Raw genomic sequence first — 26,951 nt, forward strand, 5'->3', positions numbered from 1 at the left:
AGAAGAAAGGACTACTTTTGAGACATTTGAGACTGCTTAAACCTGGGGAACATTTCCTTCATGTGGACCATAGAGGTGCACATAGGCACATGTTCATGTCTGCACTTTAACAATAGAAAGGACTGGAACAGATCTCAGTTAACAAAAATAGGAAATGAAAAATAAGATTAAAAAAGATTGGAGTGGATGGGTATTGTTGCAAATTCTTGACTTCTGGAGTCTTAGTAGGAGAGCACTTCAGGATATCGCTCAGATCATGATGTTTTATTGCTATCGTGTTTTTCACTAATGGGCCACCTCTAAGTTCAGGGAACTTGGTCCAATTAGGCGTAAATAAGGTGCTCTTTACTGGGCACATCTACATGAGACACTAAATGCACAGTAAACTAATTTTACTGTCCCCTTGCCTTGGCAGCAAGCAGCTCCCGGCCCTGGCCCTGGCTCCAGCCCCACAGGCACAAGCTGGGAGATTGCTCCCTGCCCCAAGAACTGCCTGTTGCCAGGGCAGGCTCTGGTGGTGCAGCCCAGGCCAGGACAATGTCCCCCTGCCCTAGCAACAGGCAATTCCTGTGGGCAGGGAGCAATCTCCCAGCCCCCACTCCATGATGGTGGAGTCAGGGCTGGGAGCTCCCTGCTGCCAGGGCAGGGGGACATTGTTCTTGTCTGGGCTCTGCTACTTAAGCCCACTCCAGCAGCAGGCAGCTCCTGGGGGCAGGGAGCAATCTCCCACCCCCTGCTGCCTGGCTAACCGGGAGCAAATTTGCCCCTGGTTGTCCATCTACTTATTGTCTTATTGCACAGTAACTACTTGGCAATTAATTTGATACCTGCACTTGCAGGTAGCAAATTAACAGCCGAGTTAGGCAGATTACTATGCAGTAAGGGTCTGCACATGGAGACGGTGACACTTACTGCATAGTAATTTGCTCTACTGTGCAGTAAAGCATCTTGTGTAGATGCACCCACTGACTCTATTGTAGATTAACTGGCTCTCACCTGAGCGCATAGGCCTTGGAGTCAAACAATAACTTGAAGACTACCTGGGCTTTTAAAGGCTGTCATGAGCTCTGTTTAAATGGTCAACTACAAGGGATGGGGCAAATCCAGGGGGATACAGTGGTGCAGTCAAACAACCCGTTCTGCCATGCTGTTGCTCCCTCTGGCTCACCCAGGTGCAATGGGAGCCTCAGAGCCTCTTCTGCCCCACTTCAGTCAGAGGCTGTGGCTGCACAAGGTACCAGACTTGGTAGGGGACAGTGATAGCAGCAGGCAGATTGCCTCTTCCTGCATTTGTACCCTGCTACCTCCATTCTGGCTGGGAGCAGACATTGGCAGGATCCACTCTCCCCTATGCTGTACCTGTCTGTGGCTGACCCAAGGAGATGCAGAGCTGGTCCTGCCATGCTGCAGCCAGGCTGTGCAGGGAACTGGGCTCATCAGGGGACAGCAACAGCCATGGGCAAGTTTCTTCATCCTGAATTGATCCATGCTGCCTGCCCAGGTGCTTTCCATTGGTTGGGAGAAGGTGCTGGAAGGAGGAACCAGTCCCTATGCCACCACCTTCACAGTCCTTGGCTGACATAGGCATAGGGGGAGCCCCTCTTCAGCCACAGGCTGCAGAGAGCAGCTGCACTGGGTACTGGGCTGAGCCAGGGACAGTGATGACAGTGTGCAGGTTCCTCTTTCCAGTGCCTGCTCCTGGCCAATGGAGAAGCTGGGGCAGAGGAGGCAGGGGAGAGGAGAGGAGGGGCAGTAGTCAGGAACAGGAACTGGAAGGAGGAGATAGCAGGCCATTGCTGCTGTCCCCAGCTGAGCCTGGTTCCCCATGCAGCTAGTTTCCACAGGCCCCAGCTGGAACTGGCCAGGAGTGGCTTTACGGCTCCTCTGCACCTGTCAGCCTGGGGATGGTGACAGCAGTGGAGGCAGGTTTCTCCTTCCAGCACCTGTTTTTTGCCCAGCTCCCTAGTGTCCCCTGGTGGCTCATGCATCACCTTCATTTCTCATGGTCTGAGGGGCAGTGGGCCTCCCTTCTTTAGGACATCTTGGGTCTTCCCATGACAGGGGCCAAATAGTTTCCTGGAATTGGGGGAAAGGAGCAAAAGTCTAGCTATTGGATGGCTCTCAGGCAAATGTCCAGCTAGGAGCAGGAAGAGCCTCCTCTTGAGTCCATGGGTTAAGGCAAGAACACTGAGGAGCTGAGAGGGTTAAAGGGGGGAAATGTCTAGGAACTGTAGTCTATATTAAATGGAGGAGTTACTCAGTTTTGATATCTTCCTTAAGATTCTGTTTAATAAATTGTGTCTTTGAGCAAGGCATGAACAAACATAATATGGGCTGTAACCCATCAGCTTGCAAGCATCTACTCGTAGGTGCCTTCATACTTGTGAGGATCTGAATACATGAAAGATTCTCAAGAAATACAGATGATGCCTGATCTTATTTTCAGAGCTGCTGAACATATTCACTTTCTATTGAAATCAATGAGAGGTATATGTGTGTGGGTACTCTTTCTGATGAAAACCAGGCCTAACCTGATCTTGCTGACATTGAAATTAATTACAGGTTTGTCATCAGTGCAAGCATGACTGGGCCCTAATGTAACAGCTTTTGGAAAGGTATTGTCAAGTCACTTGTAGTAACTGTTCTTTATTGTTTTCATGGGCAGGATACCAAGACTCCTTCACTGAGCTGCCAAGACAATCCTTCATTAGTTTGGAAACATTTTCAAATTGAAGTAACTGTTTTCTGGCTTGTTCCTTTTCTCACGTAACTTCCCAGAACAGGAGCTGCTGTCTCACATGTTTTAAATCAGCCTTAACTTTGGTTCTTTCTGGCTATTTAGTAGTGTAATGTCTGAAATATGCCTTGCGCTCTCTATTAAACTTAGCTTTGCTGAGCTGTGCATGTGTACTCTTTTGGTAAAGACAGATTAAGACTGAAGTTAAGACTGATGCTCCAAGAAGCAACAATAGAAAGGGCTTTTGTGTCTTTATGACTTTTAAATGTTTTGTTTAAATCAAAAGAGCTGTTTCTGTTTAACTGTCAATCCTACATGGAATCTGAAAGTCTTAGTTTTTGCTGCCTTGCATATCATCACCCTGAATGAAGATTTTGCAGGGGGAATTCTTCCCTCAACTACTTTTGAGTAAACCCATTACCATTGTTGAGCTTGCTTTCAGAAGTATCTGGGCATTTTTTTGCTTTTGCTTAAGGGATTGGGGTGTGGTAGAAAGTGGTTAAAGTATCCCCTGCTGGCTCTGAAGGCATAATTTCAAATGTTGTTCTGGACTCATGCCAAAGGCAGTTGACCCAGCTGTAAATGGGCACCTAGTCATTCAGGCTCGGGAGTTGGAGGCTGTGCACTTCCTTGTGTGCTGTTGACTAAGAAACTGACCTTACTCACACTAGCCTAATAGGCTATTAGATAATATCATAGTATCATAGTACTTAGGGTCGGAAGGGACCTAAACAGATCATCGGGTCCGACCCCCTGCCCCAGGCAGGAACCCAGATATGATCCCCCCCAGACCCAGGAGGCACCAGTTGCCGAGTTGGGGGGGGGGTGGAGGGGCCCCCTCACATGCTCCCCGGTGGACCTGGAAGTGGACTGGAACTGCTTCTGGTCCACTTCTGAGTCTGCTGCTGAGTGTGCTGGGGACCCCCCTGCCCTCCTGTGGGACGTTCCATTTGTCCCACCGCCTCAGCATTCACGAGCTGACTGGTACCTTGAGGTGCGTAGAAGAAACATTTAAAGCTGTGTCTATGTCCGAATCGTTGAATCTTTCCAAATCTATTTGGAGGGTTCTGATTCAATTCAGAGAGATTAAAGGGTCTCCTGATTTGATTCAGATTCAGAGATTTACCCACCGAATTGGACCGAATCTCTGTTGAATCGAATCAGTGACCAAAGCTTCACACAGCCCTATTAGATAGATCTACCTCATTCAACATGAATGTGTAAAAAAGAAAAAGAAAAAAAAAAAGGGACAATATTTGGTCATACAATAGTAGGGTAGATGCCCAGCTCAGTCTCCTGTAGTTACACTGGAGTTTTTGTATTTAGCTTTGAACAACTTTGGTCAAGTGAACTTCCTCTGAAAATTATTAATTTGCTGTGCTCTGGAACCTTTCTTAAGAAAACAATATTTTATCCACTTTTTTAAAATGAGAAATTATTATTTTCTTAAAGCATGAAACCCCCCCCCGCTCTGCATAGAACTTCACATACACTGGGACTTTATGACAAGTAAAACTTAAACGCTGAATGACAGTTGTTATCACTTGGAGGAGAAGCATTACTCTCTGTGTTTTTCAACCCAGCTTTTAGAGGACAAAGTACGTCTTTTTTGCAAAGATCCTAAAAAGCTGACAAATCTATTCCCAGCTGACCACCATTCCAATCACATCCTCATGGTTTTAGCTTGCTTCTAGGCCCCGTAGTGTAAGGCATATGACAGAGGTGAGGCAGAACATGGCCATGGCACTACTGATCTCTGGCTATTTTTGACTGGTAGACAGCATCCTAGGGGCCACAACCAGCTCATATAGAAAAGAGCAGCCTTGGAGCTGCTTTGAAGACAGTGATAGGTATGCAACCAGCCCCAGAATAAGAGAGTTGCAGTGGATTCTTTTGCAGCCCTGTGTGGCTGCATCTGTCTCAATGAACATGCTGGTCACAACAATTCAGTTCTTAATTTTAACAAGCAAGTTTGCCAGCAGGGCAATTTAATGGAATACAGGGTGCTTAGCCCTCTAATTATGATAGTGATGAGAGAGAATGTGTTTTGTTTGTATTAAAGAAATGTACGTGAACTGTTGGGGTTTTTTTTTACAGAACCCTGGGGATCCAAATGGAAAGAACTCAGGATTTTTTTTTGTCAGCAACAACAACAAAAAGATTCTCATTAAAACATGTTTGAGAGCCCATTTCGTAATCGGTGTTTGTTTTTACAATTTTAACCAAGCCTCAAATATTTGTGACTGCCCTGAGGTCTCAGAGCTGAAGGAAATAGTCTAAGTTGTACTTGAGCATCGTTTACTTAACAAAGAACATAAAGTGTATTCAACAGCGTATATCAGAATTGGAAAGTTCTGTCTTCCTTTTCTTTCTGAAAGCAAATGTAGACTAAATTCCTACCATCTTTTTAAAATGAGCTGATCTCTATTTTTTCATCAAGTCAATTTTTTTCTGTCACAAGGCAGGCTTTATTGTAAAAAGTGCTAAAAGAACACATATCCTAGTAATCTAACATGAATTTTAAAGGGTTTCTGTCTGAGCCTAGATCTCAGATGCTAGAATAGGGAATTCTGTTAATTATTTTTTTGTACGGGATTCTGCTCTAGTGACTGTCAAAGGGTGGGTGGTAAAGCTGCTTTTTAATTGTATTGTTTTTACAACTCATGTCAAGATTGCCTAGAGCTATGCATAGCTTTTGGGTATTGTAGAAATCCAAATAAATGAAAACAAGTGTAGAATGTGGATGGAACTGTTGCCAAAGCATTCAGTCAGGGGAAAAAGAAATGGGTGAGGGTAGACTGTCCTCTTTCCTACAGCTCTTTAATATGTCAAATGGATTTACGATATTCATATGAAATGGATATCAGTAACAGATGAACGTGTATCTGTTTTAGAGAAACACAGGTGAATGGAGGAGGAAGGAACATGGTAACAAGGAAGACAAGAAACCCCAGCCAGAACCCATCTGCAGCGTAACCATAGGCAACTACACAGACTCATAGGGAATTTCAAAGGTGCCAACACAACTGTCTTTGGGGTCTGCCAAGGAGCCAGATGCTGGTGCTGAGTGAATATTTTATACGTTTGCCATACCGTTTTCAGTATTCTACCTGGGCATCTCCTTTGGTTAGCCATGGGGTGCAGTAATTGGAATGCCACCCTTGTCACACTTCTTTGTCTTATAGTTTTAGGAAGTTTAGAGAACTTATGACTTGATACAGGGCAAAATATACCAGGTTATGGATATTACTGTTTATGACATTTTGATTTTTAAATGTAAATTCTTACAAGTGGCACATCCAGATTCATGTTCAACATGTAGTATTCTGTCCAGAACAGAGGGTGAGGTTCCCTTCTGTTTCTCCAAAGGTTGTCATTAAGGAGCACTTGTGAAATGTTTGGATCGACAAACAGCAGCAGCTGGCATTTCTCCTGGTAGATCTATATAGCCTGTGTCAAGTTCCGTCCTCCATCCTCATTTCCAGGGAGCCAACATAAATAAGTTCAATCTTTCCTCCTCTTAAAAACCCTTTGTCCACTAGGGAAATATGAGCATGTTTTAATAACCAATGCTTTGTTTTGACGAGAGGGGTAAAATAAGGGTATAGATTTGCAATCTGGAGGTGCCTGTCTGTTGATTAGATATAAACGTGTTTTTTATTTCCTTCTCTTCTAGATTAGAGGATATAAAAGCAGTCACCTGTCAACCCAATCCAGCAATGAAATTCAGCAGCCTATTGTCCCAATCACTGCTTTCAATCACTCTAAACGGTCTCCAGAGACAATCATTATTATAGGACATGTTCCTAAGAGTAGATAAATGGAACTCCACCTGCCAGCCTGCATAGGGAAAGATGGACAGTCTTGGCCAAAAATATGAAAGGGCCTGGAGCTTTATTGACATTTACATCAAAAATAGTTAGCAATGAAAGCAGCTGTTGTGGAGAGCTTTCACCACAACGTGTTTGGAATATGCTGTGAATTGAAATACAGACCTCCTGACAAGCAATTTACCTTCTGTCAGTCTCCATGTGCTTGCAGCATTACTGGGTACTTGCTGTGATAGCCCACTTAAAGCTGCACATGTGTACAGTTTGGATGAAAGATTAACTACAATTTGAGGCAGGAAGTAACGAATTGCGGAGTGTCATTCATAATGGCCGACATTGTCATCTGCAGGGTGACACCATAGCAAGAAGGTGCCTCTGTTGTGACTAGCTTATAGAATCAGATGTCATTCATTCTAATGAAGATCTGCCTACAATTCTAATAAGCAGAATGTGAGACAGCTCAGGATTATACGCATTAATCTGCCTTGTTTGTTGACATTAATATGATGACTAAAATGCCATTATGCAAGAATTTCTTTCAAAAGCTATTAAAAAAGGGCAATCTTAATATAAGGATCACAGCCCAGAACAAAAGATGTGCCAGGAGTTAATTTCCATGTTTACTCTTGTCATTTTCTACATTATATTGATTTTTCTCTCCTTCTAAATAACTTGTACTACATGAAAGTTTTTGATAGTTCATGAATACACTACTACCTTCTGTGGCCAATGCACAATTCAAACAGGGGTTTCCAAGAATGTAAAAGATGAACCCGTTGACTCCAAAAGCGGATGGGATATTATGTTAACAAAGAATAATAGCTCCATAAATATTTACCAGTTATTTTGCAAGAATGACAAAGCTAAAGTGTGCCAAATATACTTAAAAGGAACAGTTTTAATAATATTTAATCTAAATAATTTTCCTAATATGTAATTGATTGGATTTTTCTCCTGTAAGTCATTTTTAAACTGATGTGGTGCTCTTGACTACCAGGGTCAATGGAGAGCTGCCAAGGTTGATTTTTCTATAGAAATCAAGACTCTTATAAGTCATTATCAGATGGAATTGAAATGAATCTGAGTGTAAATCTCTGTATAAAGAGGACTAGGATGAGGATATTAAGGGTTTTGATCTTTATCATTGCAAAGTAGAGCAGTGGATTTAAAAATGGATTAGTCTATTTATCCTTTCAGTGGAACTTAAATATCCTTCATTGTCTGAATCTAGATCAAATTTTACCCAATGATAGAATATCTGAAATACAACTGCATAAGACGTATGCTGTTTTGTTTTGTTTTTCCCAAGAGATCCTGAATGACTTTAGATTTTTAAAGGAATTTAGGCATATAAAGATACAGAAAGGCATTATTGGGTGGCTACATATTTTTTTTAACCTGGTTGTAAACTAATTTGAAAATGGGAATTAGTCACTTCAGTGCTTTTGAGAATTTTAACCAAAATAAAATGTGAACTGTTACTTTTATAACGATCCAAGAAGAGAACAAGGTGAACATTTTTCTCTGTGCATGCTACATTACTTACTTTATTACTGTATTGTCTTGCATGCTGTATATCACCCCCCCCCCCCCCCCCCAAGACACACACGCCTTGTTTTGGGGAAGGCAGAATATGTGAGTAATCAGTCCTGTGTTTCTTATTCACAGAGCTCAAAGCAGCAGCTTTGGAAATGTGAATGCTTGTGTTTTCACACATGGCTCTCTCAGGGTTTGGCGGTGTGTTTTTCTCTGAGGAGCCATGCAGTCTTTTCTTTTTTTTTACCATGTCCTTCTGCTCTATCCTTTGGACATTCTGATCCCTGGGTGTTCTGATCCTCAGGGTGAGTGTTTCTCTGGTTTGCAGCGAGTGCTGTTAGAGGCCTTTAGCCTGGTTCTTGTCCCTCTGGTGCTTTTGAGAGCCAATTCTCTGGAACATCACCTCCTTCTTTGATGGTATTGCATGAGATCACTTAGGAAATATAAAATTTATCTCTCAGCATCAAGAATTAATTTTCCACAAATGGAATCCTAAACTTAAAATTATATACATGGCACAACTCAGTCCTCAACCTTTAAAAAAAACCCTCTCTACAAAATTCAAAGCCATCATTCCAAAATAGACACACACACAATGTTTCAAAAGCTTAATTTCAGAAAATGAACGCCTAAGCTTAACTTCATACAAATGCTACAAGTCTGAAAGAAACACCCACGCTTTAAAAAGCTCTTTGCAAAATTAAAACCCACAACCAGAAACAATCATGAAAGAGCACATGCTCAAAACACACACAGTTTCACAAGCTTGATTTCAGAAAATGAATACCACACACAAAGTTTCAAAAGTTTCATTTAATAAAATGTACCTTTCACCACAGGGTAAAGACATGAAGGGATATAATTGTTCTAATTTTCCATTTTTGAAGAAGCATTTCTGTTTGGGGACAAATGCTTACAAACAGTATTATGACTTAAGTTTTATATTAACACACGCACAGATAAACCCTCCATTTTTTACCTTGCTGTAGTAAAACCTTGCTGATTTTTTACTTTGCTGTAGAAAAAGTGTGCTTGGAGATTTTGATTTTCCTACTATATAGATCCTCTGTGATGAAGATCAAAAGACAAAGGTAAGTAAAGCATAAAAGGGTATAAAGATATATATATATATATATATAAATACATACCTAGGTCCTGTCCTAAAGCAGATTCCACATCCAGAGAAAAGGGTTTTTTTTTCTGACCCCAGGCTAGGCTTATACCCTTCTGAGAGCATTTTTTATGTCAAGTTTGATTGGCTGTGGGGGTCTGGACCTTTGAGTCAGAGTTTGTGTTGTTATGTATTATACTGGTGGCTAGGGTGAGGCTATTAGGGGTTGGAGGAGGCCTCGTTGGGGACTCACAACGAAGTGTGAGGACCCCAGCGCCAGACCGGGCGCAGCGTACTCATAGGGACCCACAGTGGTGTGGGGCCCTAGCGCCAGTGAGGGTGCAGCATACTCGGGGGGAACCCACGGCGGTGTGGGGACCCCGGCGCCAGTAAGGGCGCACCTTGCGGGGTGCATAGACCCCAGCCCCAGAGAGGGGTGTTTGTGAAGCCCAAGTTGGGCCTGGTGAGCCCCAGACAGGGGATGTCATGGAGAAGCCCCAATGCGGGCATGGGGAGCCCCAGGAGGGGCACTACTGAGAAGCCCATTGTGGGCATGGCAAGCCCCAGAGATGGGGCGCTATTGAGAAGCCCCAGTGTGGGTGTGGCGAGCCCCAGAGAAGGGGTACTACTGAGATGCCCCAGGGTGGGCGTGGCGAGCCCCTGTGGAAGGCATAGTACTGCGGTAAACCCCGGCGAGAAGGAGTAGTAGTGCGGTGAGCCCTGGAGAAAGGGGGTAACAGTGCGGTGAGCCCGAGAGACAGGTGGCTCAACCAGGAAGACCCAGAGTGGGGACAAAGAGCCCCAGAGAGCGGGCGAGTGTACAGAGGAGGCCCCAGAGAGCGGGCAGTGTATGTATAGAGACAGACCAATGTCGATTCCATCTGCGAGGCTTGGGGCATGGTATCAGGGGTGGTTGGAGCCACGCATATCCCATAAGGCTAGGGTGCCCCAAAGCACCCACTTGCAGGACAAGACCCATGAGGAGTCTGGGAAACCATGGGGTCCGAATAAACATAGAGATGTGTCCGAGAGGGTGTAAGGCAGCTTCCCAACCGATTTAAACCATCAAAGACGTGGCGGGCGAGAAACAGAGGGTGCCCTTGGGACAACTAGGCACGGAGAGGGAGCCTTAAGGAGATCACGGCCCTCCTACAGGACCCCTCTGTGACAAGCACATCTGTGATGGGCTGGCATTGGGGATGATGCTCAAGGGCAACCAGCAGTTTCATTAGGGGCAGGTCATGTCAGACCAACCTGATTGCCTTTTATGATCAGGTCACAAAAGCATTGGATGCAGGCGTCACTATGGATGTAGTCTTTCTGGACTTCAGCAAGGCCTTTGACACTGTTGACCACCCCATCCTCATTAAAAAACTAGGTGACTGTGGCATCGATGCCTACACAGTCAGATGGATTGCGAACTGGCTGAAGAGTTGTACTCAGAGGGTGGTGGTGGACGGGTTATATTCGACCTGGGGGGAAGCGGGCAGTGGAGTCCCCCAGGGCTCAGTCCTTGGGCCCGCACTGTTCAATTTCTTTATCAGTGATTTGGACGATGGGGTGAAAAGCAACCTGTTCAAATTTGCTGATGATACCAAAATATGGGGTGAGGTGGGCACGTTAGCAGGGAGGGAAAGACTACAGAGAGACCTGGATAGGTTGCAGGGGTGGGCTAACAAAAGCAGGATGCGTTTCAATACTGACAAGTGCAGGGTGCTACACTTGGGCAGTAGTAACCAGCAGCACACTTATAAGATGGGAAACTCCCTTCTTGAGAGCACAGAGGCGGAAAGGGATCTTGGAGTCATCATTGACTCCAAGATGAACATGGACCAACAATGCCAGGTCACGGTCGGCAGGGCTAACCGGACCTTATCGTGCATCCACAGGTGCATCTCAAGTAGGTCCAAGGAGGTGATCCTCCCCCTCTATGCGACACTGGTCAGGCCGCAGCTGGCGTACTGTGTCCAGTTCTGGGCACCCCACTTCAAAAGGGATGTAGACAACATTGAGAGGGTCCAGAGGAGGGCCACCAGCATGATCCGAGGACAGCAGGGCAGACCCTGCAATGAGAGGTTACGGGACCTGAACCTGTTCAGCCTTCTCAAGAGAAGGCTGAGGGGGGACATGGTGACCGTCTATAAACTCACTAGGGGGGACCAGAAGGGTTTGGGGGAGACCTTGTTTCCCCTAGTGCCCCCCGGGATAACAAGGAATAACGGCCACAAGTTGTTGGAGAGTAGGTTTATATTAGACATCCGTAGAAACTACTTCACAGTTAGGGCGGTTAGGATCTGGAACCAACTTCCAAGGGAAGTGGTGCTGGCTCCTACCCTGGGGGTCTTTAAGAAGCGGCTTGATGCCTACCTGGCTGGGGTCATTTGAGCCCAGTTTTCTTCCTACCCAGGCAGGGGGTTGGACCTGAAGATCTACAAGATCCCTTTCAACCCTACTTCTATGATTCTATGATTATGTTCACAGGTGTAAAGAAACCACCCTGTTGTAGTGAGTACTTCTGATTACTTGAGGGTGATTGTCCTCAAATTGTTCCACAGATTTTTATTCAGGCATGTTTCAACATGTCATTTGGAGGGACCCCCTTTACATTTATATGTATAAATATATAAAAAATATATTAAGCACAAGAGGTGATTGTACAAAATCCCCCCACTAACCTTTTGTTATGTTTCTTAAGTCAACAGATCCCCACATCCATCTATGCCCTCCAAGGTTTGATTCAAAGCATCCCCACACTCCTTACCCAAAAGATTGAAGGATGACATCAGTGGAATGCATTTTTAATAAAATTTATTTCCATCAAAATCTGTACAAAATTTACAGGCCATGCAGTCTTCAAAAAGTCTTTTGCTCAAGCAATATTTCAGGATGCCATAACAACAAACACGTATAAGAGATTTCATGAGGCTTTTATGTTCCTGCCGTGAGACAGGGCCTATTTGTTCAATCCCTTAGTTGTCTTCTAAAGGTTACAGCATCTTCTTCTTCTGAAGAACCAGACCTCTGTTTGTCACAAAAACAGTTTCTCTTTTCCAATACAGGGGTTACAGGTTTGTTGATGTGCTGTCTTTCTGTTGTCATTAGAGAGGCTTCATCAAGCTGCAGAGGGATTTTAAAGCAAAAACTCTAGTTAGTCACTGTTTAAGGAGTCCATAGCTAATTCCTGCCCCATCAGGGTCCCTCAGAAATCCCTACCATCAACCCCCACACCCAGGGGTTCAAGATACTCACAAGTGCCTCTTCCCCCTTGAGGACATCTTCTCCCTCAGTGTCCAGCATGGGGCACTCCTCTTCTCCAGAATCCTCAGCATCTGCTCTGGGCATCTGGGTATCAAGCATCTCAGGAAACCCTTGGATTAAGGGGCTACTCTCCTTAATCTCCCCCTCTTCAGAACTATGGCTACGATAGCATTTTCTTGGCAGGCATCTGGCAGGCCTTGGTGGTAAATCAGAAACAAAAGGCCTTACTAGTGTAGTGTAAGAATCCATATTTGCTCCCTGCAAAGAGATTTTATAGTTAACGCAGACCCACCCTGTTACCATAGAAAGCTGCTTCTTCCAAAAAAATCTAGATTAGTTACCTCAGCAGAGCCCTTGGGGTTTAGCTTGTCCTTCACTCCTATGCTTTTTGCCAGTGGCTCTGAAGAGGGCTGTTGGGGGTGGGGTAGGGGGCGGTCAGCTATGGTCCCCAGAACTGTTTTGGGAGTCTGGGAATTTGTCTTAACCACTGAGATCTCATCCATAATGCTGCTGAGAGGTGTCCAAACAGTGTCTGAGGCTTCCACTGCATAAGATTCCATATTTGCACACAGTCTGGTTTGGAGGGTTTCCCATCAGAAAAGAGACAGGTTAGAGACTTCCAGCCTAGTTCCCACCCCTATACTTGTTCCAATTGATTCAGCACTGTTCTTGAGCGGGGTCCAATGCTCCTGAAGCCCCTCCACCCTACAGGTTGGTTGAGGGGGTGGAGCAAGTTGTTAGACGGGTCACAACCCCTCACTACCTGATAGCCTGTGCCTCACAGTGTAGGGGGGCTGAACTTCTGGGGCCCCCAGGTGGGCTCTGTAGCTTGAAAGGTGGTGTTTCCCAGTCAAGGAGCAGACCTTCTGATGTCACAGAGGCATGTGATGGGGCAGCAAAGATTTCTCGGACCAACATAGCTGCCAGGAGGGTGGGACTTCTGATGTCATGGAGCATGTGATGAGGCAGGGGATTCTGGGGCCAACATGGTGGACAGAGGGTGGGACTTCTGATGTCATGGGACATGTGATGGGCCAGCAAGGGATTCTGTGGAAACATGGTAGACAAAATGGCAGCTTGGGGGTGGGACTTCTGATGTCACAAACCATGTGATAGGGGCAGGGGATTCTGGGACCGTGATGGTGACCAATATGGCGGCCAACCTGGTCACCAGGAGGTGGGATTTTTGATGTCACAGACCATGTGACAGGGTGGCAAGGGACTATGGGGCCATCATGGAGGCCAATATGCCAGCCAACATGGTGGCTAGGGGTGGGATTTCTGCTGTCACAGACCATGTCATTGGGCAGCAGGGGCTACTGAGACCATTATGGCTGACAACATTGCAGTCAACATGGCGGCCACAGGTGGGACTTATGATGTCACAGATCATGTGACAGGGTAGCAGGGGATTCTGGGACCATCATGGTGGCCAACATGGTGGCTGGCGGTAGGATGCATGATGTTACAGACCACGTGATTGGTGGGACTTCTGGTCCCAAGGGGTGGGGCACCTGTCAGAGGGCAGGGCTTATCAGTTTGACATGAGGTGTACCCTATATACTACTGCCCTGCATTAAATATCTACACTTTCTGTACTGTGCATGGGGAGAATTAAGGCTTGCCTATGGTGCTTGACTGCAGGTTCTCATGAGGAGGGAGCTGAGCTGTAGGGGGGTCTCAAGTTGGTTGGAGACCGAGGGCTCAAGAGAAGGTACTGAGATTGATAATAGAGCAGCATCACTTGTCATCTTCTACTTCTGGAATGTGCCAGCATACTCAGGTGAAAGGGTCATTTTCAAGGACATACTGCTGCAATGGCATAAACAGCCCTATAGCTAAAATGTCAGCACCTCGAACCACCAAAAGTCAGCATGTAGCTACCTTGCTGAGGACAGGGCAAATTCTAAACCTTGCTCCTCAGGCACCTTGGGTGAGGTGCCTACAGGGAGGTGCCTCCATCCATTTGGGATTCACAGCCAGAACCATCTTCAGAAGGCAGATACCTACCATCCCTTTCTTGCTTGGATGCTTACTCTTTTCTTTTAAATGTGGCTGGAGCATAGGCAACTGGTGCCTCCCAAATCTGGGGGGCACCAGATCACTGATAAGAGTGGGGGGGGGTCCCCCAGTGGCTGATCACTGAGCCCAGAACCATCAGTGGCGAAACTGGAAGTGCACTTCCACTGCCACTTCCAGTTTTGTGGCTGGCACATGGCCAATCTCAGGGGTGTGCACATGCAACCACATGAACCCCCTATGCATTGCCAATGGGTTGGAGGGAGGAGTCCTTAATATATTAAATTAGCAGGGGTTGATCCAAAGGGGCTGTGGTGGTGCACTTGCTCACTGCACCCTCCCCCCGCCCCCCTTCTACAATGTATCTTGACAGCTACAGTTCCCTGTAGCCTGGGTCCCCTGTGGAGTCTGGATCACACTATAGAAGAAGTGGTTGTGGGCTTTTTTAAAGTCCCCTAAAAAGTAAGAATCCCTACCCTGCATCCCTTCCCCTCTGCTCTATGCTCAGTGCCACCTCCCTTGCCTAACCATTCTTGCCTCCTCCACCCTCTCTAATTATACCTCTGGGTGCAAGAAAGGGAGACCCTCCTGGCATAGCCACTGTCCTTAGATGATCTGGGGTAAGGGCAGCTCTAGAGCCACTCCTGCCCTGCTCCACCCAGGGTTGTGGGGAGCAGCTGTCAGACAAGTTCCCTCTCCTTGTCCAGTCCCCCTAGGTGTTCCCTGCCAACCTAGGAGCAGGACTAGGGAGGGGGCACCTGCCACCATTGTCCCCAGCTGAATCTGGCTCCTAATGGGTGGAACTGGGCAGGAGGAGACAGAACAATGGTAGCAGCTGGTGGTTCTTCTCTTATTGTGCCCAGATGCATAAGTAGAGAGGACAGGGTGGGGAGGGGACATGCTGCTGATAACAGAGGGGAAGGGAAGGGATGCAAAGAGTGGGGGTTAGAGTGGGCAGGAGATTCTTACCTGATTCATGGACTTAAATAAAGTCCCTGGCTGCTGCTTCTCTGGTGTGGTCTGCTCACCTCAGTAATGTGGAGGAGGCTGAGAGTGGGGGGAGGGTATAGCCCCCCGCCCGCAGCATCAGTTACTGCCCCTACAACTCCGTTTTCACATTCATGGATCCACCCATATAATCTAGTAGTTAGAACACTGACTTCTCTACCTGAGGGGATCCAAACTGATCTCTCCCATGGGTGGCCCAAATTCCAGACACAGGCTTTTCTTTGTGGGGCACATTCTATTCTTCCTGCTAAAGCAAAGCTATCATACAGATATGAATTCAAGATTCAACTGGCTGTGGAGAGAGCAAGTGTGAGCTTGGTTCTGAAATCTAGCGGTCATAGGGCATGTCTATACATTCATTAATGAACTTTTGCTACTGCTCATTAAGTTTAGTATCTCTAATATGAGGTACTACATAAAGATGTGTTAGGCTGCCCTAGTGTGCAGTGGTGGTTTCTGCAAAAGTGAACGCCTTTTTAGTGATGCTTAATGAGCAGTAGATTAATTCTACTGCACATTAATTTATTAGCACTGTTTTTGACATGACCCTTTAATGAGCAGTAGAATAGGCTACTGTGCATTAAAGCACATATGTAGATTCACTCATAGAAGAGGAGTTGATCTGAGGCAGAGTTTATTTAGATGTGTCTCCACATTGTAAGACCCAGGGGGCGCATCTACATGTTAATTTATGCACGTTTGCTAATGCACATTAAATTTAGTACCTCCAAGCACTTTTACACATGCTCTGGGGATGGGGAGGGTGACACTTTAATTAGAGTGGCTCTAAGAGCCACTCTAATTAAAGTGCTGCAGAGTCTTATGTATCAGTGTTCCAGTACTTCAAAATGGTGGTGGGGGCACTTGAACTCAAGCTCATTCAATCACTCTCACTGCCTTTTTGAAGCATAGGGCTGCTGATACACGAGACACGAGAGGCTTCTGGAGTGTGGTAATTACCACTCTTCAGCAGACTTGATTAATCAAGTCCAACATGCTGTAATTACAGTGCAATGGAGCAGCCTCCACACTCATGTGCAGACACCCTCCAATGTTACCAGAGGGAAGGAAAGGAATGCAAAGTGTGGGGGTTAGAGTGGGCAGGACATTCCAACCTAGCAAGGTTTCCCTAATGCGCAGTACTGAAAATGCATATTTTTAAATAATGCTTAATGCTCAGTAGCCTATTTTATTGTGCATTAGCGTACTTGTGTGGGTTTTTTATGTGATACTTTAATGTACAGTAAAATAGGCTTCTGCACATCAAAGTGCATGTGTAGATGTGCTCAGGGAGACTTACAATACACGACAAACAACCAATGGGTAACAAACCACCACAAAACTTGAAAACTCTATCCACCCTGCACTTCTGCTTCACATATCCCTATCCCTCATATGAGGTGTGGCAGAAATGCCACCATCTGTGTCCCTCTCCAGAGATCTGTCTTTGCCAGTGTGAGAGGCTGGTGTTGAATTCCTCAGGGCGGGGGATCTTCCCCCCTTGTCTACATGACAAAAGCCTGGTGCCTCAGAGGCGGATGCTCTGGTCACCTGGGGAGGGGGAGGGAAAAGCCCCGCTCACCAGCCCAGGTAGCCAGTGATGTTTTTTTTAGATTGGTTGGCTTGTGACCAGCACTGGCAGCTTCAATTGGACCGGGCTGCTGAGGTCAGAGAGGTTATTTTTAAAGGCCCGGGCCAGGAAGAAGGCAGCCATTAGCAATGCGGTCATCCAGGTGAATCTGAAACTGGCTCTCTCTTCATAACTGCATGCTCAAAGAGTGACCTGCCTCCAGGGGAAAACTCCAACCACTTCTGGATGATGCGTGTGAGTAAGCTACTTGAAATCAGACTAGATATTTAGCTTACAGTAACTCAGATGCGTGATCAAAAGGCTACCATCAACCATACAGATTTGCTTTATGGGATTCCTCCGAGATTCCTCTGATATTTCCACGATACTGCTCTACCTTTTACCCTGTTTTCACCCTACCTCCTGTGATCAATAAAGTTCTCCTTTGTGACTGGTGTGGGAGACTTATTGAGGGGTGGGTTTAAATTATGCCTAGGAGGCCCCTTAGTTCTGTGGACTAAGGGAGGCTTCCCTAATAAGCCTCTGACTTGGGGAAGTGCCCCAAGTGCCTGTATTGGGTCTAGTACCCATTGGACGATCAGGCCTGTGTTTTCCAAGGTGCGCAGAGCGAGAATTAGGTGCAGATCCTTGGATGGTGGCAGTGGGAACCCTGGGCTAGCAGGTGTGCTCCAGGGAAGGGGTCGGCCGGACATGAGGCACCCCAGGGAGGGCACTCAGAGCCTGGAAGGTGGTTGGGTGCAGTGAGATGGGCGGCTCAACGCAGGAGCGCCCCCTACTGGCCCGCCACACGTGGTGGTAGCGGTGGGATCCGAATACCCTGCTGTTTTAGAGGCATAATTTGGGGAAAGGAATAGAGTCACTGAAATCCCTTGAGCAAACAATTTCTAATTTGGTATTGGGTCGACTGGATAGTGTAGATAGTCAGGATGGCTGTGCCTAAACTGAAAGAACTGGCAAAAGAGTGAGGCCTTCACGTGAAGAAAGGGCTAAAGAAGGACGGGCTGGTTAAACTCTTGTGCACCAGCGAGTCAGAACAAGCGTCAGCTTCATGCTTGACAACTCCTGAGTCCAACCCAGAAACACACTCCCGCTCATCAAGTCCGGAGGCTGCCGAGAGATCACCCTCTGAGGGGGAGCGGCAGAGACTCCATGAGCTAGAGCTGAAAAGGATGGAGTTGAAATGGCTGGAGCTGGAAGCCCAGTGCGAGAAGGAACAACGACAGCTAGAAGCAAAGAGGATGGAGATGGAGGAAAAAAAGCTGGAGGCCCAGCGCGAGAAGGAACAATGACAGCTAGAAGCTAAAAGGATGGAGCTGGAGGAAAAAAGGGAACAAAGACAGCTGGAGGCCCAGCGTGAGAGGGAACAACGACAGTTGGAGGAAAAGAGGATGGAGATGGAAGCCCAGTTGGAGGCAAAAAAGCTGGAGCTCGAGCAGAAAAAGCTTGAGGCTCAGCTCCGTCTGCCGACCAATGGGGGAAACGCGAACACTCCGCAAGTGTCCGGGGAACTCCCCAAACTGGACGTCTCAGCCTTCACTCGCTACCGAGATGGAGACGATCCTGCGGTGTTCCTAAGCAACTTTGAAAGACAAGCCCAGCTGTGTAAGGTGCCAAAGGAAAAGATCATGATGTACTTGTCTGCTCTGGTAGAAGGTAACATGGCGGTGGTCCTGAACAGCCTGCCCTCAGATGCAGCTGATGACTATAATGCTTTCAAAGCTGCTGTGTCTAAAAGGTTCCAGTTAGGACTAGATTATTTTTGGAAAAAATTCCGGAATATGCGCCCACAACCCAGAAAGTCATTGACTGATTATGTGGCCCTGTTGTACGACACATACATTAAATGGTTAGCCGAAGCCAAGGTTGACACTTTAGAAAAGTCACACCAGCTCATGGTGCTGGAACAATTCTATTTTTGATGTCTGAGAGAGGTTAAAACCCTGGTCAGGGACAGGGACCCCAAAAATGCTTATGAGGCCGCTGAAATTGCAGACCGACTGTTGCTAAACCGTGAGAAGCCTCCCTACTCTGGGAAGGAACAAAAAGGGTTCCAAAGAGTGGGGAAGGGAGGTCCAGGTCAAAAACGGGAAAGAGGGCCACCTCCTGCAGAGCGCAAGGCGGCCCCAGTTTCGGACCAACCACCCAATTCGGAAAAGAGGGGGTGCTATAACTGCGGGGAGCCGGGCCACATCAAGCCCAACTGCCCAAAGCTAAGCAATAGACCCAGGCCCGTCAGGCGTGCAACAGCCATGAGCAGTGAGGGGGAGATTTCATAGATTTCATAGACATTAGGGCTGGAAGGGACCTCGGAAGATCATCGAGTCCAGCCCCCCGCCCAAAGGGCAGGAAGTCAGCTGGGGTCATAGGATCCCAGCAAGATAAGCATCCAGTTTGCTCTTGAAGGTGTTCAATGTAGGCGCTTCAACCACCTCTGGTGGCAGGCTTTTCCAGACCTTGGGGGCTCGGACAGCAAAGAAATTCTTCCTTATGTCCAGCCTGAAATGGTCTTGTAGTAGTTTATGACCGTTCGACCTAGGCATCATCCCTAGGGGTGCTCTGGTGAACAAACGTTCCCCCAGATACTGATGGTCACCCCTGATATACTTATAGGTGGCCATCAGATCACCCCTGAGCCTGCGCTTTTCCAGGCTAAAGAGTCCCAGGGCTCTCAGCCTGTCATCGTAGGGTCTGCTTCCCTGACCTCTGATCATGCACATGGCTCTTCTCTGGACTCTCTCAAGCTTCTCCACATCCTTTTTGAATTGTGGAGCCCAAAACTGGATGCAGTACTCCAGCTGCGGCCTCACTAAGGCCGAGTACAAGGGGAGAATGACGTCCCAGGATTTGCTTGAGAAGCATCTATGGATGCAAGCCAGCGTTTTGGTCACTTTACTAGCCACAGCATCGCACTGCAGGCTCATGTTCATCTTGTGGTCAATGATGACCCCCAAGTCTCTTTCTTCCGTAGTGCTAGCCAACATAACACTGCTGAGCCTATAAGGATGCTGTGGGTTTTTCTTCCCAAGGTGGAGAACCTTGCATTTATTGGCGTTGAACACCATCAGATGCTCATCCACCCACTTGCTGAGCCTGTCCAGGTCAGCCTGGATCACCCGCCTGTCTTCTGGTGTGGATGCTTTGCCCCAAAGTTTGGTGTCATCGGCAAACTTGGCCAGTCCGCTTCTGACTCCAGTGTCCACATCATTAATGAAGATGTTGAACAGTATGGGTCCAAGGACAGAGCCTTGGGGGACCCCACTGGTCACAGGACACCATGATGAGTGACTTCCATCAATTACTACCCTCTGGGTCCGACCCCGGAGCCAATTTTCCAGCCAGTGGATCGTGGTGGACCCAAGGCGACAATTGGCCAGTTTCACCAAGAGGTGATCATGGGATACCAGATCGAAGGCTTTTTTGAAGTCAAGATATATGACATCAATCTCTTCTCCCTTGTCCAGGTGATAGGTCACCTGGTCGTAGAAGGAAATGAGATTGGTCAATCAAGACCAGAGGAGGGCCGGAGCCACTCTGAGGGGAGTGTCTGTTGCTACAGGATCACAAACTCAGAGGAGGTGATGCCCCCCCACCAGACCATGATAATGGTAAAGGAGAGGACCCTTGTGGGGGAACTGGACATGCGGTCCAGTGTGACCTTAATCAATTCCAACCTTGTCTCGCCTGCAGACATAATCCCAGGGAAGACCCTTACTATTCACGGGGTGGGGCCTCCACCTCTGATGGTACCGGTAGTTCGTGCACCCGGTGTGTGGAAAAACTGTGCAACGTACCTGGAAATGGGGGTACTGGAAGGGGCTCCGGTCCCCATCCTGGTGGGATGGGATCTTATGGGGCAGGAATTCCAGCTCCGGAGGTGGGAACAGACCCAAGAGCCAAAGCCCTGCACTGTTCATGCGGTGACTAATTGCAGAGCAGAAAGGCTAAAGAGGGGGGGGTTAGAAAATCCCCAGGAGACAGCCACACCATTGGCCACAGGGGAAGGGACCCCTGCAGACAGCGATTGCACACCGGTCCTGGAAGGAACTAGCGACCCCGAGGGTGGGTTAAGTGACAGTCCCGGGGAGGTGTGTATTCCGTCAGTGGCAGAGGGGGGTGAGACTATCAGGGAGGAGACCCAGGAAATCCCTGAGGAGGAAAGCGCACTCCCTGCAGGAGCACCTGCACTCCCTGCTGATTGCCTAGCTGGGCAAGAGGAGTTCAAGCGGGAGGTTCTGGAGGACCCCAGCTTGGAGAGACTCCAGCAGATGGCTCAGAAGCAAGAGACTGAGTTCACTCCGGAAAAAAGGGAACAGGTGGTCTGGGATAAGGGGCTTCTCTATTGGTTGTGGGTACCGAAGAACCATGCCGAGACCTGGGAGTCCCAGCGCCAGCTCGTTGTACCCCGGAAATACAGACAGCAATTGCTCTCCATGGCTCACGATTTACCATGTGCTGGTCACATGGGCAGGGAACGGACATGCCAGTGGTTGCAGGTGAACTTTTTTTGGCCCAGAATTGCCCAGAACGTGACGGACTACTGCAAATCTTGTGAGACATGCCAAGGACGGGCAAAAGTGGGGACAAGAGAAGGGCTCCGCTGCAGCCCCTCCCTATCATCGATCAACCCTTCCACAGGGTGGCAGTAGACATTGTGGGACCGCTGAAGCATAAGACTCGTAGAGGAAAGAAATACATACTGACTCTAGTGGATTTCGCAACACGGTACCCAGAGGCAGTCACCTTGACCTCCCTTGAGGCACCCATGGTTGCTGATGCCCTAATCAAGGTCTTCTGTCAGCTGGGTTTTCCCTCCGAGATCCTGACGGACCGGGGTGGGAACTTCATGGCGGAGGTGATGAAGTGCCTGTGGGACTGTTGTGGGGTGGAACACCTTAAGACCACAGCCTACCACCCTCAGACAAATGTGCTGGTGGAAAGGTTCAGTGGGACCTTGAAAGGGATGCTAAAGGCCTATGTGGACTCCAACCCCAATGACTGGCACGAGAAACTGCTGCATCTGCTCTTTGCTTACCGGGAGGTGCCCCAGGAGTCCACTGGGTTCTCGCCCTTTGAGTTGATGTTCGGGAGGCGAGTTCGAGGTCCTCTCGATTTGGTGAAAGAGGAGTGGGAAGGGAAGATCCCTTCCACAAAGACCTCAGTGGTGGAGTATGTGCTTAACTTTCGTCAGACACTGACTGACATGATGAAAGTTGTACGTACCTTTGAGCGGGGTGATAATGTGATGGTTTTCTTGTCACTAAAAACAGACAAGCTGCTTGGGAAGGTCCTCATGCTATCCTGGACAGACTGGATGAGATGACCTATGTAGTGGCTATTAGGGATAGAAAGCCTAAGACAGTTCATGTGAACATGCTTAAGTCCTACTATGACAGGAAGGAGATGGTATTCTGGGTTCCCTCCATTGAGGGAACACTGGAGGACCCAGAGGAGCCAGTCATGTATGGTGACTGGGATGGCGAGGCAGGGATCGAGGAACTCTGCCTGCCGGACCATCTGCCTTCCCAGGACAAGGACCAGCTGCTCGCAGCACTCCAGGACTTTGAGACAGTGTTCTCCAATAAACCAGGTAAAACAGACCTGGCAGTACACTCTATAGATACGGGCAGCCATTGCCCTATATACTCCCGACATTACCCAGTTAATGAGAAGGTGAGGCAAGAAAGAAAACGGGAGATCACAGAGATGGAAGAGTTGGAGGTAATCCGGCCTTCAACAAGTCCCTGGGCCAGTCCGGTGGTACTCGTCCAGAAGCAGGATGGGACCATCCGGTTCTGTGTGGACTACAGGAAGCTTAATGCTATTACCACCCCTGATTTGTACCCTATGCCCACGATGGGCACTTTGCTGGATCGCCTGGGCCCAGCCAAGGTCATCTCTACTCTCGGTCTGTCTAAAGGATTTTGGCAGATCGCACTGGACCCGGATGCCATAGCCAAGTCTGCCTTTACCACACCTATAGGGCTATATGAGTTCACAGTTTTACCTTTCGGTATGCGCAACTTTCCCGCCTCTTTCCAAAGACTGATTAATAATCTCCTGCAAGGATGTGAGCAGTTTGCCATGGCTTACATCGATGACATTGCCATCTTCAGTCAGGATTTTGAGTCGCACCTGATTCACCTGACCACCGTGTTAGGTAAGATCAAGCAAGCTGGTCTTACTGTGAAAGCCAAAAAGTGCCAGTGGGCACTATCTGAGGTAGTCTACTTGGGTCATCGTGTGGGTGGAGGTCATATTGCTCCCTTGTGGGACAAGATCGAGACCATCAAAGACTGGCCACCTCCACAGACCAAGAAGCAAGTCAGAGCCTTCCTTGGCCTGGCGGGTTACTACTGAAGATTTGTCCCTGGGTTTGGAGCACCTGCAGCACCGCTGCACAAGCTGACCAAGAAGGGCATCCTGGACCCGGTGGTCTGGAAGCAGGGGTACCAGGAAGCATTTGACTCCCCCAAGGCTGCCCTGGTCAAACAACCGATCCTGAAGGCACCGCTCCATGATAAACCCTTCTACGTGGCAACGGATGCCTCCGACATAGGACTAGGAGCTGTACTTTTACAGGAGCACCAGGAGACATGGCACCCCGTGGTTTACGGAGCGGAACCTGTCCTCCATCGAGAAGGAGTGCTTGGCAATTGTCTGGGCCCTGAACAAGCTGAAGCCCTATTTATGGGGACAATAGTTCACTGTCCTGTCGGACCATGCCTCACTGCAGTGGTTGGAGACCATGCAAAACACTAATGCCAAGCTGCAGTGATGGGCCTGGAAGCTTCAAGAGTTCAACTTCACTGTCGAGCACATCAAGGGAAGCCAGAATGTGATAGCGGATGCCTTGTCATGAAAGGACTCTGGGTAGTGGGTCCTCTGGGCTCAGGACTAGTGAAGAGATCACTAGTGTAAGACTGCCCATCAGGTTTTATGGTTTCCGTATGTTATTGTTATAACTCGTTCCCTGTTTCAGGTCTTCTTTTTTTTTTCCTCTTCTTCTGGCATCCCGCGGGAACTCCCTGACCCGACACGCCCGGACCCATGGCCCTGAGAGGCCCTGTGTCCGAGCTTATAAAGGAGGGGAGGGGAGTGTGGCAGAAATGCCACCATCTGTGTCCCTCTCCAGAGATCTGTCTTTGCCAGTGTGAGAGGCTGGTGTTGAATTCCTCAGGGCGGGGGATCTTCCCCCCTTGTCTACATGACAAAAGCCTGGTGCCTCAGAGGCGGATGCTCTGGTCACCTGGGGAGGGGGAGGGAAAAGCCCTGCTCACCAGCCCAGGTAGCCAGTGATGTTTTTTTAGATTGGTTGGCTTGTGGCCCGCACTGGCAGCTTCAATTGGACCGGGCTGCTGAGGTCAGAGAGGTTATTTTTAAAGGCCCGGGCCAGAAAGAAGGCAGCCGTTAGCCATGCGGTCATCCAGGTGAATCTGAAACTGGCTCTCTCTTCATAACTGCATGCTCAAAGAGTGACCTGCCTCCAGGGGAAAACTCCAACCACCTCTGGATGATGCGTGTGAGTAAGCTACTTGAAATCAGACTAGGTATTTAGCTTACTGTAACTCAGATGCGTGATCAAAAGGCTACCCTCAGCCATACAGATTTGCTCTATGGGGTTCCTCCAAGATTCCTCTGATATTTCCACGATACTGCTCTACCTTTTACCCTGTTTTCACCCTACCCCCTGTAATCAATAAAGTTCTCCTTTGTGATTGGTGTGGGAGACTTATTGAGGGGTGGGTTTAAATTATGCCTAGGAGGCCCCTTAGTTCTGTGGACTAAGGGAGGCTTCCCTAATAAGCCTCTGACTTGGGGAAGTGCCCCAAGTGCCTGTATTGGGTCTAGTACCCATTGGACGATCAGGCCTGTGTTTTCCAAGGTGCGCAGAGCCAGAATTGGGTCCAGAGCCTTGGATGGTGGCAGTGGGAACCCCAGGCTAGCAGGTGTGCTCCAGAGAAGGGGTCGGCCAGACATGAGGCACCCCAGGGAGGGCACTCGGAGCCTGGAAGGTGGTCGGGTGCAGTGAGGTGGGCGGCTCAACGTAGGAGCACCCCCTACTGGCCCGCCACATGAGGTAAACACTCTAGCCAGTCCCAACCAAGCTTCCCAGTCTTCCCAACCTCCACTGAGATCTAGGTATTCAAAACCTCTTTTCACTTCCCCACTATGCCCTCTCACTCCCCTGCTTCACACATGTCCCCCAGTGTGCTGTCACACATGTCTGTGGCTGTCTCTAAAACGTATAATGCCTCTCCCTCCCCCAGTAAGCACAACATTCAATTTAAAAGAACCATAACATGGAAGTAGTAGGAAGGCTCTTCATCTCCACTGACAGGCAATGCCTGGGTACCCATGCATGGAGGTCTGATGGCTCTGCAGGGCCTGCAGGCTGACTAGGACCTTCTCCTTCAGTTTGAATGACTACTTCTTCAGTTTGGATTGTCACCTGGGCTATGACACACCTTCCCTCCCCTTAGGCAGGGAAGGGAGCAGTGGTAGAAGATCCGTTTTAAGCACCTAAGTCCTTTTCTTTTTTTTTTTCAGTATGATCCTAAACACCTAAGTGGTGTGATGGCATTAGGTAGAACTAACACCAAAGCTGAACTCATTCACATGTTTGAGTGCAGGGATGTGGAATAATTCAGCATCTGAATTTTCATTGTGCTACATATTGGTGACCTGTAGGGGTCACTTCTGGGTTTTTTTTGAGAAGGAAGTGACAGCAGTGCCACATTTTTATCAAATAACTTAGCAATTACAGTAGTTACATAATATGCAAAAGACTTGGGTCCTAGACCTTTCTCAGCCTGTAGCTTAGTGGTTAGGGCACTGTTCTGGGAGATGTCTCTTTGAACCTTCTCAGGCTGAGGAAGGAAATGAACTCAGGTCTTCAACATCTTGGGTGAATACTTTAACTAGTAGACCATAACATAAAAAGGAACACCACCCACCACTGTCACATGTATGGCTACCAGGCACATTTTAAAAGAAAAGAATGGGCCCCACTCAGTACTTAAAGGGGTGATTTAGGGTTCCTCTTGTCTTCAACATTTCCCCACTAGCAAGCTCTGGGTAGCTACACATGAGAAATGGTGAGCTGCTTAGACCTGTAAATTATAAGAATGCAAGGATATACAGTGAAGCAGGACTCTAATGTTTTGCATGCATTTTATGAGTAAAAATTGAAAACTTTAAAGGCATGTGTACACTGCCTGTGGGCCACGCCAGGAGTGCTGTTGTAAAGCACCCCTTTATTCTCATTCTATGTCTGTAAACTCATATAAATGAGAAAATGTAGCCACCCTAGGGTGGTTTTGAGAACATGGCCCCTCACCACCCCTAGGTTCTCAGAAGGCTGCTCCGTTACAGTTACATTGCCTCATTTGTGAAATCTGGCATACATAGATGAAGAATGAAAGGGGCTTTTTTCACAGTAGCCATCCTGGGTGCAGCATGAAGGTAGGTAGACATGCCCTAAGCAGTTAGACAGGGATTTTGAGGATCACTGCCTTGATTGTGGGTGTTTTAATTCCATGTAAGGAATTGGTGGGTTTAGGTCTTGGCATGGACTCAGCATTTCATTGTGAATTCAAGCATTTTCTAAGAAAATGAAAACTTCATTTACAATAATAAGGAAAAAAGAAAAAGAAACATGTCTCTGAGCCCCCAAGGTTTGGAATAGACTGCCGCCAGAGGTGGTTCAAGCTCCCACCTTGAACACCTTAAAGACATATTTGGATGTTTATCTTGCTGGGATCCTATGATCCCTGCTGACTTCCTCCCCCTGGGGCGGGGGGCTGGACTTGATGATCCTTCGGGGTCCCTTCCAACCTGAATGTCTATGAAAATCTATGAAAA

General features: G+C 47.8%; 1 long non-coding RNA gene across 3 annotated transcripts in view; it reads right to left on the reverse strand.

Annotated features, from left to right (window-relative positions):
* LOC109285985 (uncharacterized) overlaps nucleotides 1-26,951 on the reverse strand; it is a 125,200-nt gene that overhangs the window by 10,821 nt on the left and 87,428 nt on the right. Inside the window, exons 3-4 of one of the 3 annotated variants that reach the window (XR_009460718.1) lie at nucleotides 12,464-12,730; nucleotides 11,997-12,331 (exon numbers count right to left, since the gene is read on the reverse strand). The exons of 1 other annotated variant lie outside the window; for it this stretch is intronic. This is a non-coding gene — a long non-coding RNA (uncharacterized LOC109285985). Of the gene's footprint in view, nucleotides 1-8,350; nucleotides 8,537-11,996; nucleotides 12,332-12,463; nucleotides 12,731-26,951 lie in introns of those variants that run through there. One more of the 3 variants, XR_009460719.1, reaches the window with a different exon arrangement.

This window comes from Alligator mississippiensis, chromosome 3 (assembly GCF_030867095.1).
Source record: "Alligator mississippiensis isolate rAllMis1 chromosome 3, rAllMis1, whole genome shotgun sequence".
In the NCBI taxonomy this organism is placed as follows: Eukaryota; Metazoa; Chordata; order Crocodylia; family Alligatoridae; genus Alligator; species Alligator mississippiensis.